The sequence below is a fragment of the Bidens hawaiensis genome, unplaced genomic scaffold (genome assembly GCF_021521415.1).
Source record: "Bidens hawaiensis isolate Kalapana, Puna unplaced genomic scaffold, B.hawaiensis_p1.1 tig00017612_1, whole genome shotgun sequence".
NCBI lineage: Eukaryota > Viridiplantae > Streptophyta > Magnoliopsida > Asterales > Asteraceae > Bidens > Bidens hawaiensis.
Window position 1 is genome coordinate 93,722 of NW_027492666.1, and position 8,975 is coordinate 102,696.

Here is an 8,975-nt window from a genome sequence, read left to right on the forward strand (position 1 = left end):
TCGTGTTAGATAGGTTTCAGGTTATCAATATTTTAAAAAAATCGACATATATTTCGTAGTACTCGTTCACGGATTGATTTAAATTTATTTTCTTAGGCTTCCACCCCACCACTCGTAATATTCCTTCCGTACTGTTTTGATTATTACTTAAATAGTTAAATTTTTGGTTTTTAAATTAAATAATTTAATAAAAGTAAAATATAATAATTTTTTTTAACGACCAATGAAAATAAGCCCACAACCCGGTAACTCAATGACAAAAAACGACCAAATACGTTCGCGATCGTAAACAACGTTGAGTAGCCTAAGCCCATCATCTCCAGCTTTGAGGAAAATATGTCGCCCGAAGGCCACAACGGTAAAACCCGGTTAGAAATCGGATTCAAACTTGAGACCTTACGACATGTCGACATCTAACACAAATCTTCATTTTCTCTCTAACGTCAGTTGAGCTAAAGTTAATTGGTCAAATATAATAATAATAATAATAATAATAATAATAATAATAATAATAATAATAATAATAATAAGCTGGCGGTGAAATCGTAAGGGAGAAACTTTGTGTTTCATGTGACCAATAATTGATTCCTACCTTCATCCTTAGTTTCGACGGCACCAAGTGATGATGTGAGAGTAGAAAAGTATGTGCGTTTAATATTTGTATCCTTAAACTGAATGAATTTTATCTCATCGACTGTCGTGCATTCTGAAGAGTGTTCATTGACTTTTGTCTGAGGTGAGAGCTTTCTCCGATTAAAACACGAGTATATTCTGATCTAATAAATTTAACGCGCAGTCCATTTGAAGGATTAATAATAAAAATAATAATAGGGGTTTGCTAGAGATACACCACTTAGCTTATTTATACACCATTCCCCCATCTAATCATAGGCCTCATACGCAACGTATAGAATATTAACTTAAGTTAGTCAAATCAAGGAAGCCATACAAGCCATATGCTTCAGAAACTATACGAGTCATATGCTTCAGAAACTATATGAGTCATATGCTTTTGTATACAGTTCGTATTATAAGGAAGACGAGATGTATAAGATTTCATACGAAGCATGTAATCTAACATAAACATATGAACCGTATATGAAAGAATACAAATCGTATGCATGTAGGTGTTTGAAAACTCATGAGAACTAATCATACGAACTGTATAGGAAATAATACAAAACGTATGACAAAGAATCTTTAAAATTGTACAATTACTTTTGCAAGAAGCGTGAAACGTATTTAATCCATCAATCGTATGCCGGTCAGGAGCAGTCGCTTGTGCAGGGGCATATGCAGGGACATGGACAGGTATGTGATCAAACATAAATTGTTAAAATTTAGATGCAAACCAATAATACCAAACCAAGTTACTATTTAAGGTTTACTTTAAATTTTATAAAGCTAATTTATAATATTGTTCAAATTGTTGTTCAAAACTTTCTTACATTTAAATAAAAAGGTTATTTATCTGTTTTACATTTAAATATATGTGTGATATAATATTGTTCAAAAGTTATTTGTTGGGTTTCGGGTTTTCCCATCGGGTTCGAGTTTCACTGCCATCCCTACTTACATTGCCATCCTAACGTTTATGTACTTGTTCAGGGGCCACGTGTCGATGAGGGGCAGTCGCATGGCAATGCCGAGACGGTGAATCAGGATATGCGATTAATTAATATGGAGCATTGTATGATAAGGATGTAGAGGATGATAGAGTGGTTGGTTAGAGACAGGAATGGTCCCACTGATTATGTGCCACAGCCAAAGGAGTCGTGGCCGCAAGAGGAGTCGGGCTTTCATGATGTTGGTGATGACGATAGTGATGATGCAAGTGATGATGATGCTAGTGGTGTTCGTGATGATGATGATAGAGGTGACGGTGATGATGATGATTTTGGTGATAGTAGTGACGAGGATCATGGTTTATGATGATGCCTAGTATGATAAATGCACAATTTAGCTATTATGGTTTTATCTTTTATTGTTGACGCACGTAAACGTCATCTTTTTTTGTTGTATGTGTGGATTCTAGTAATTTGGATGAATGTAGTAGTAATTTCCTTTTCAAACTATGTTGGGGTTTGATGAATGTTAATGCTTTTATTTTTATGTATTTGTTATACAACTATGTGAGTTTAGTATTTAGATATGTTCATGGTTTCGTCTTTTTTAGGTCAAACCCAAAACCGACCCAAAGACTTCACAATTGAATGAACATGGCCTATGTTCTTGTTCATTCATTTAGTTAATGGAACGAAATTCCTTACTTGTGTTCGTCATATATTAAAAGAGCAGACATCATCAAATGGCCCGCCAAACAGTTCTTCAAACGGTTCATAACTTCATTTACAGCCCTAGTTAGGTTACACTTTGTTCTCCAGTAGAAGCAGGATGCAAAATTCATTGACATGAAAGTAATTATTTAAAGGGATCATTGAATTAGTGTTCTACTATTCTTGAATTCAAGTTAAATCATTATCAAATTCATTTAAACCATAATTATTGTCCGGTTTATTCATCTTTAGATGTTAGTTATGTCAATAACTGATCACTGGTTCATGATTTCTGATTTTACCAAATAAACCATATTTACTAACTGCAAATATTATTATTTGTAGTTGAACCAAAAAGGATGTCCTAGTGCAAGAAGCTCACATGCAATCACTATTGTTGGAGACAAAGCTTACGCCATTGTTTTGGATGGTTACAAGTAAAACTTATTTTGTTACACATTCAAATACGAACGGTATACATTTTAGATGATTCGTATTTAAGCTATACGAAATGTATCCTTTTTATACGAAGCGTTTATTAATTTTACTTAAAAGTTGTTCATATGAATCGTATGCTTTTTCATACTATTCGTATTGTTTATACAAAAGCCATATGAACCGTATAACATTACATACGAAGCGTTTATTAATATTACTTAAAAGTTGTTCATATGAATCGTATGCTTTTCATATTATTCGTATTGTTTATACAAAAGCCATATGAACCGTATAACATTACATACGAATCGTATGATTTCTGAAAAAGTATTACAGTATACGCAACGTATGCTGAGCATATGAAACATATGCCGAATGGTGTGCAAATATGCCTACTTAATATGTGTGTAAATGGTGTACCTTTAGAATTTGTCTAATAATAATAAAAATATTTTGAACAAACAAACCGTGCAATACGGAAGTCACGAACATAGGGCCACGAAACTTGATTAAAACTGGTCGGAAAATGCACCTTTAATTTCTGTATGACATGACCTTTGCCTTCTCCGTCAAACCAATCATAAACCGCCAACACACCTTCTCTCCTCTGCTTAACACTCTCGAGTCAAGTACCAAAAACAAGCAATAATTCATCTCTCCACTCTCAAAAACTGATACCAATTTTTATATTTTCCCCCAAAATCAGATTTCATGTCCAAAAATATGCAACACAATCATCATTTTCCTATCGGGACACGTTTTAAATCCGTAGGCAATGTTAGTTCGTCCCGATCAAAACGAACAATATCATGGTGCGGTTACACTGGACTAGGGGTGTGTAAGAAACTGAAAAAACCGATCCGAAACCGAAAATTTTGTCCCAAAACAAAAATCAACGATTTAGTTTTATGTTTTTGTAAAAACCAAACTAACGATTCGGTTTTTGTTTTGCATGTAATAAAAAGCGAAAAAGACCGAACCAAATTTCTAAGTTTTTGTGTTTTAATATTTATATTAAGTAATTTATAAGAATTTAATAAATATGTAACTCAAATATTTTTGGTTAAACGTATAACAATTTATTATTTTACAATTAACAAAATTATTTATGCCAAAAACTTTTTTTTTCAACATAAAATTTTCAAGCTGAAATGATAAAAACCGAAAAAACCAAAACTGAACCGAAACCAAACGGTTTCAAAAATTCCAAAAATTAAAGTTTTGGTTTTCGATTTGATTTTAACTAAAAATTAACCGCATCGAACCACATCACACACACCGCTACGCTAGACTATTACAACATTCAAACAGAAGGAACAAAGCTAATAATTAACTGTGCAAAAATTAGTAAGATATATCAAAAGCCAGAATAAATTCGACACGATAACTTACAATCAGCATCAAACCATCTGAATTCCGATCTATCAACTCGATCAACAAACCGATTCGAAAAAAAAAAAGAAAAGAAAAACCTAAAACCATAAACCGAACCATACACAATCACAAGTTCACAACAATTCATCAGCTATCAACTCTCTACCAGTCCGTAACGCTTCAAGGACTTGTTCGAACACGAACACGTGGCAAGGGATCCGAAGAACACCTTTCTGTTCGTAACCGTATTCCTGAGCGGACTTGTTTAGCAAATCGATGAAAACCGGGTGGTTTAACATGTGTGCACTGACTACAAAGCGTTCCATCTCTTCGCCTACGTATATTGGTAGGTGACCTTCGGGTACAGGTACTGGTACGGATTTAGAACGGCGGAATTTAGGTATTCGGAAGGAGCGGGAGCGCGGTTCGGGTCGAAGGAGGGAGTATGGAGAGGAGTCGGATACGCGATAGAGACGACGAATTAGTTTTTTCATGTTGTGTTTGGGGAATGTTGATGGTTTGGGGGTTATGTATAGATGTGGTACATGAAAGGTACAATTGTCAATAGTTTTTGGATTGATAAATGTTATGTATCAACTAATTTACTTCATTGTTTAAAGTAAAAAATGTGATTAAAGAAGATTCCAAAGATAAAAAAATTGTAAACTTATTTTTTATAGCTTTATATATTTTTTTAATATGTTAATTTAAGTATATTAGAATGTTGGAAAAATTCTGAAAATAAACGTTTATGAAAACAAATTTCAAATTTTATGTGTCATTTGCAAGGAACTCCAGAAATATGTTTTTTAAATTAGCGTGACGAGTATATTATGATAACACCTAAAACTTGAAATTTTATAATACCTATTTATAAAACTTGGGTAAATTACTCGTCACAATTAGTTTATAATATCAATTTCTGGAATTTTTTGCAAATGATACCTAAAATTTGAAATTTGTTTGCATAAACGCTTATTTTTTGAATTTTTCCCTAGAATGTTTAGCGCCCATTGACTAATTCTAGTTTTAAATTTAATGGTTTAAGCTAGGACTCAAACCCTCAAACTTGTGGAAACAAATACAACCATTTTACGAGGAAGATAATAAATAATTATTGAAGGATCCAAAACCAAACTTAGATTTAAACGTGAATGTTAATGAATGATAGCTGCTTGGCCTAGTGCCATTTGGTGTTTATTCTTATCAAAATGATGTAGATTAAAATATCATAATTGAGTGTGTTTGTTGTTAAGAAAATATGAATGAATAAACTGAAAGTACATGTAGTAATACAAGTGTTAACAAAGTTTGTTGGTGAAATTGTGAAATGAAATAAACTTGTGATTGATTGGTGAACAATAATAGGAAGCATATACATAATTTCTAAAATATAATTTATAAAAGATTTTTAAAAAGGTACAATAAGTGTTTTCAAAATAGTAAAATTTGAATATTTAGTCATTCTATTCTAGTATAAATAAAACAAATTAGCTTAATGGCTTGTAAGTTGTAACAACCTGAAAACAAATAAAGACATAATTATTTTATTGAATCATCTTATATGTACACACAAATTTGCCAGCAAATTCTTAAATGGACCATAACCTATATTCCCAAATCTATATTTGCATTATTCCTTCTGTCCTGTTTCTTTGTAAATATCAACACCATTCAGTTTAGTACATGGACCCGACGCGTTTAAAGCAAGCAAGTAAGTAATAACTCTGGTCATTAAAATGGGGTCGAAACCGAAAACCAAAAACCACCATAGATTATATCAACGTACGTGGATTAAAACCAACCAATGCTTATATCCACAATCACTGTCTAAGTCTAGCCCAAAACCAAACCTCATGAAAATCTAATGAGTTTGACCGGTCAAAAACACTGCTATTAATTTGCATGTATGAGCCAGTGGTTTTAATATATACGTTGGTTTGTGAGTAGGAATTTGGAGTGGTACGGATGAATACGGGGTAAGAATTAATAATAATAATAATAATAATAATAATAATAATAATAATAATAATAATAATAATATTGTCAAAGAAAGAGGACACATTTGCGGTAACACTTTTGACGGATTCGATACATAAAAGTTGAGGCATGTGACTAAACAAAACGACAAGAAAACATAGGAAGCGTGATTGGCGATTTTTGTGACATAACGTTGTTGTCCTCTTCCCGTACGGAACGGATACAAACTTCGGAATAATTAACCTCCTTGTTTATTATAATTTGTTTATAGAAAAAGTGGCTACATAGTCTATGTATTTATTTAAAGATGGTGGCACTATTTTAAGGCTAAACGTAGTGGGCGAGAAAAGGGGCTATTTTGGGGCGATTTTTGGAGGAACACCCACCCCCCGGCGATAATTAGGCGAAAAGGGGCAGGGGTGGCATATATTTGTCGCTGCGAAGTTGGAAAGAAAATAATATAATAATAATAATGCCGTTACCCAACGGCTATATATAAAAAATAATAATTAAAAACTTAATATATATATATATCAAACTTTATCTAACCATTTTCACCTTATCATACACAAACATAAAAATACCAATCATTTTTATTATTTTCATACTTCTTCAAACTCAATGAGTTCCCCGGATTCCACAAACTCTGCCGAGATTTTGGATCAATTAATAAACGAGAGTCGAAGAATTCATCAGATTCATCGACAAGTGGCGGAAGAGCATTTAGAGGTCACGAACGCGATTCGGGCCGTCGTCAATAACATGGTGTCCGGCTCTGCTCCATCTACGGCACCACGTAGACGGTCATATATCATTCGGGATCGTACGCAAGCAAACACTCGTTTGATGAAGGACTACTTCGACGACTCACCTACATTTAACGACGCTATGTTTCGACGTCGTTTTCGGATGTCCAAGCGTTTATTTTTGTGCATCGTTGGAGATATGGAGCGGGAGTATGAGTATTTTCAACAGAAACCCGATGCAAGAGGATATTTAGGATTCTCCGCCATTCAAAAGTGTACTTCGGCTATACGCATCCTCGCATACGGAAACACGACCGATATCAATGACCAGTATTTAAAGATGGCTGAGAAAACAACGAGAGATGCGTTGGAGAATTTTTGCATCGGTAATATTTAAATTGTTTGTATTAACTATTTTTTTTATATAAATATTGTTTAATAATTTATTTGTATAGGGATAATACAATTATACTCTCGTTGTTATCTGAGGATTCCTACTTCAAATGACCTGACTCGCATATATGATGTACACGAAAGCAAACATTCTTTTCCAGGCGTGATCGGGAGTATAGATTGCATGCATTGGGAGTGGGCCAACTGTCCAACCGCATGGTCAATACACTCGTGGTGACCATGGAGTGCCAACGGTTAGTCTTCAAGCCATTTGTTCACACGACCTCTGGATTTGGTCAGCCTTCTTCGGCTCAGTCGGGTCCAACAACGACATAAACGTTCTCAACGCGTCACCCGTGTTAGATTACATCAGCCGTAGCATACCGGTCTTACCGTTTTATGCCAACGATACCTTCTATCGTCACGGATACTATTTGGGAGATGGGATATATCCAGAGTACTCGATCATCGTCAAGACTTTTCAAGACCCTATCGAAGAAAAAAGATATTATTTTAAGAAGAAGCAAGAGTCCGCGAGAAAGGATATCGAGAGGTGTTTTGGGGTTCTAAAAAAACGTTGGCATTATGTGAAAAACCCTTGTCGTGTATGGACTTTGGCAAAAATGAGCGATGCCATGTATACGTGTATCATATTGCATAATATGATTTTAGAAGACGAGGGAAAAGCAGTATGTCAACACTACATACCAGGAAGCGTTCCAGAACAGTTCTGAACCAACCCAAGACCAACGAACGTATAACATTCAGCAGCTAACATCAAGTGATATACATAACCAATTGAAAGCGGATTTGGTTCAACACGAGTGGGATAATCGTCCCGTTGAGGAGGACGAAGACGAGTACGAGGACGAAGACGAAGACGAGGAGGAGGACAATGACGACGACGGGGACGAAGACGAAGATGAAGACGAATAGATTAGTTTTTTTTATGTATATTTTTATTTCGGTGTGTTTTTTTATTATAATTTATTTTTATTATTCGTGTATTTTTTTTAGTTTATGTATTTTTTTGTATTTATTTTTTAATTTTAATACATTTTTATTTAATTATTTAAATAAATTGGTTTTTATTTAATTAGTTTAGTTATAAAAAGAAAATAATAAAAAAACACACTGTGGGCCAAACTTGTAGCCCCCACACCATTACACCCCAAAAACAAATTACCACTCCACGCTGACTGGGCGCCACATGTAACACCCCGCAACCGCAGCGGAAACGTAAACGGGATGCGACAGACACCTCTGATATCAACCATATTGTTTATAAAGAAAACTGAATGCATTAATATACTTCAAAATTACATTATCTAATCTTTCATTACCGTCTAGGTGATACACCCATCATACAATACGTTTCATAATTCTATCTGTTATAATGTATCCTGCACACAAATCTTACACACATCAAGCACTTAGCACGTAAGCAATCACTTCATCTAAATTGTACCTGAAAAGCATGTGAGAAAACGGGTCAACTACGAATAGTTGGTGAGTTTCATAATTTTAGTAAACCATGATAAAACCATATCATAATATAATATTATCTGGGGACACTGTTAACCCAGTACTGTACTCACTCCTGGGACACTGTTAACCCAGAAACACATCCAATAACCTCTGGGGACACTGTTAACCCAGAAACACATTTAATAACCTCTGGGAACACTGTTAACCCAGAAACACATCTAATAACCTCTGGGGACACTGTTAACCCAGAAACACATTTAATACCCTCTGGGGACACTGT

The 8,975-nt window shown here is 34.4% G+C and overlaps 1 pseudogene; it reads right to left on the reverse strand.

The window, feature by feature from the left end:
• Nucleotides 1-4,222: 4,222 nt before the first annotated feature.
• LOC143554343 (auxin-responsive protein SAUR72 pseudogene) lies at nucleotides 4,223-4,584 on the reverse strand (annotated as a pseudogene).
• Between the last annotated feature and the right edge of the window lie 4,391 nt (nucleotides 4,585-8,975).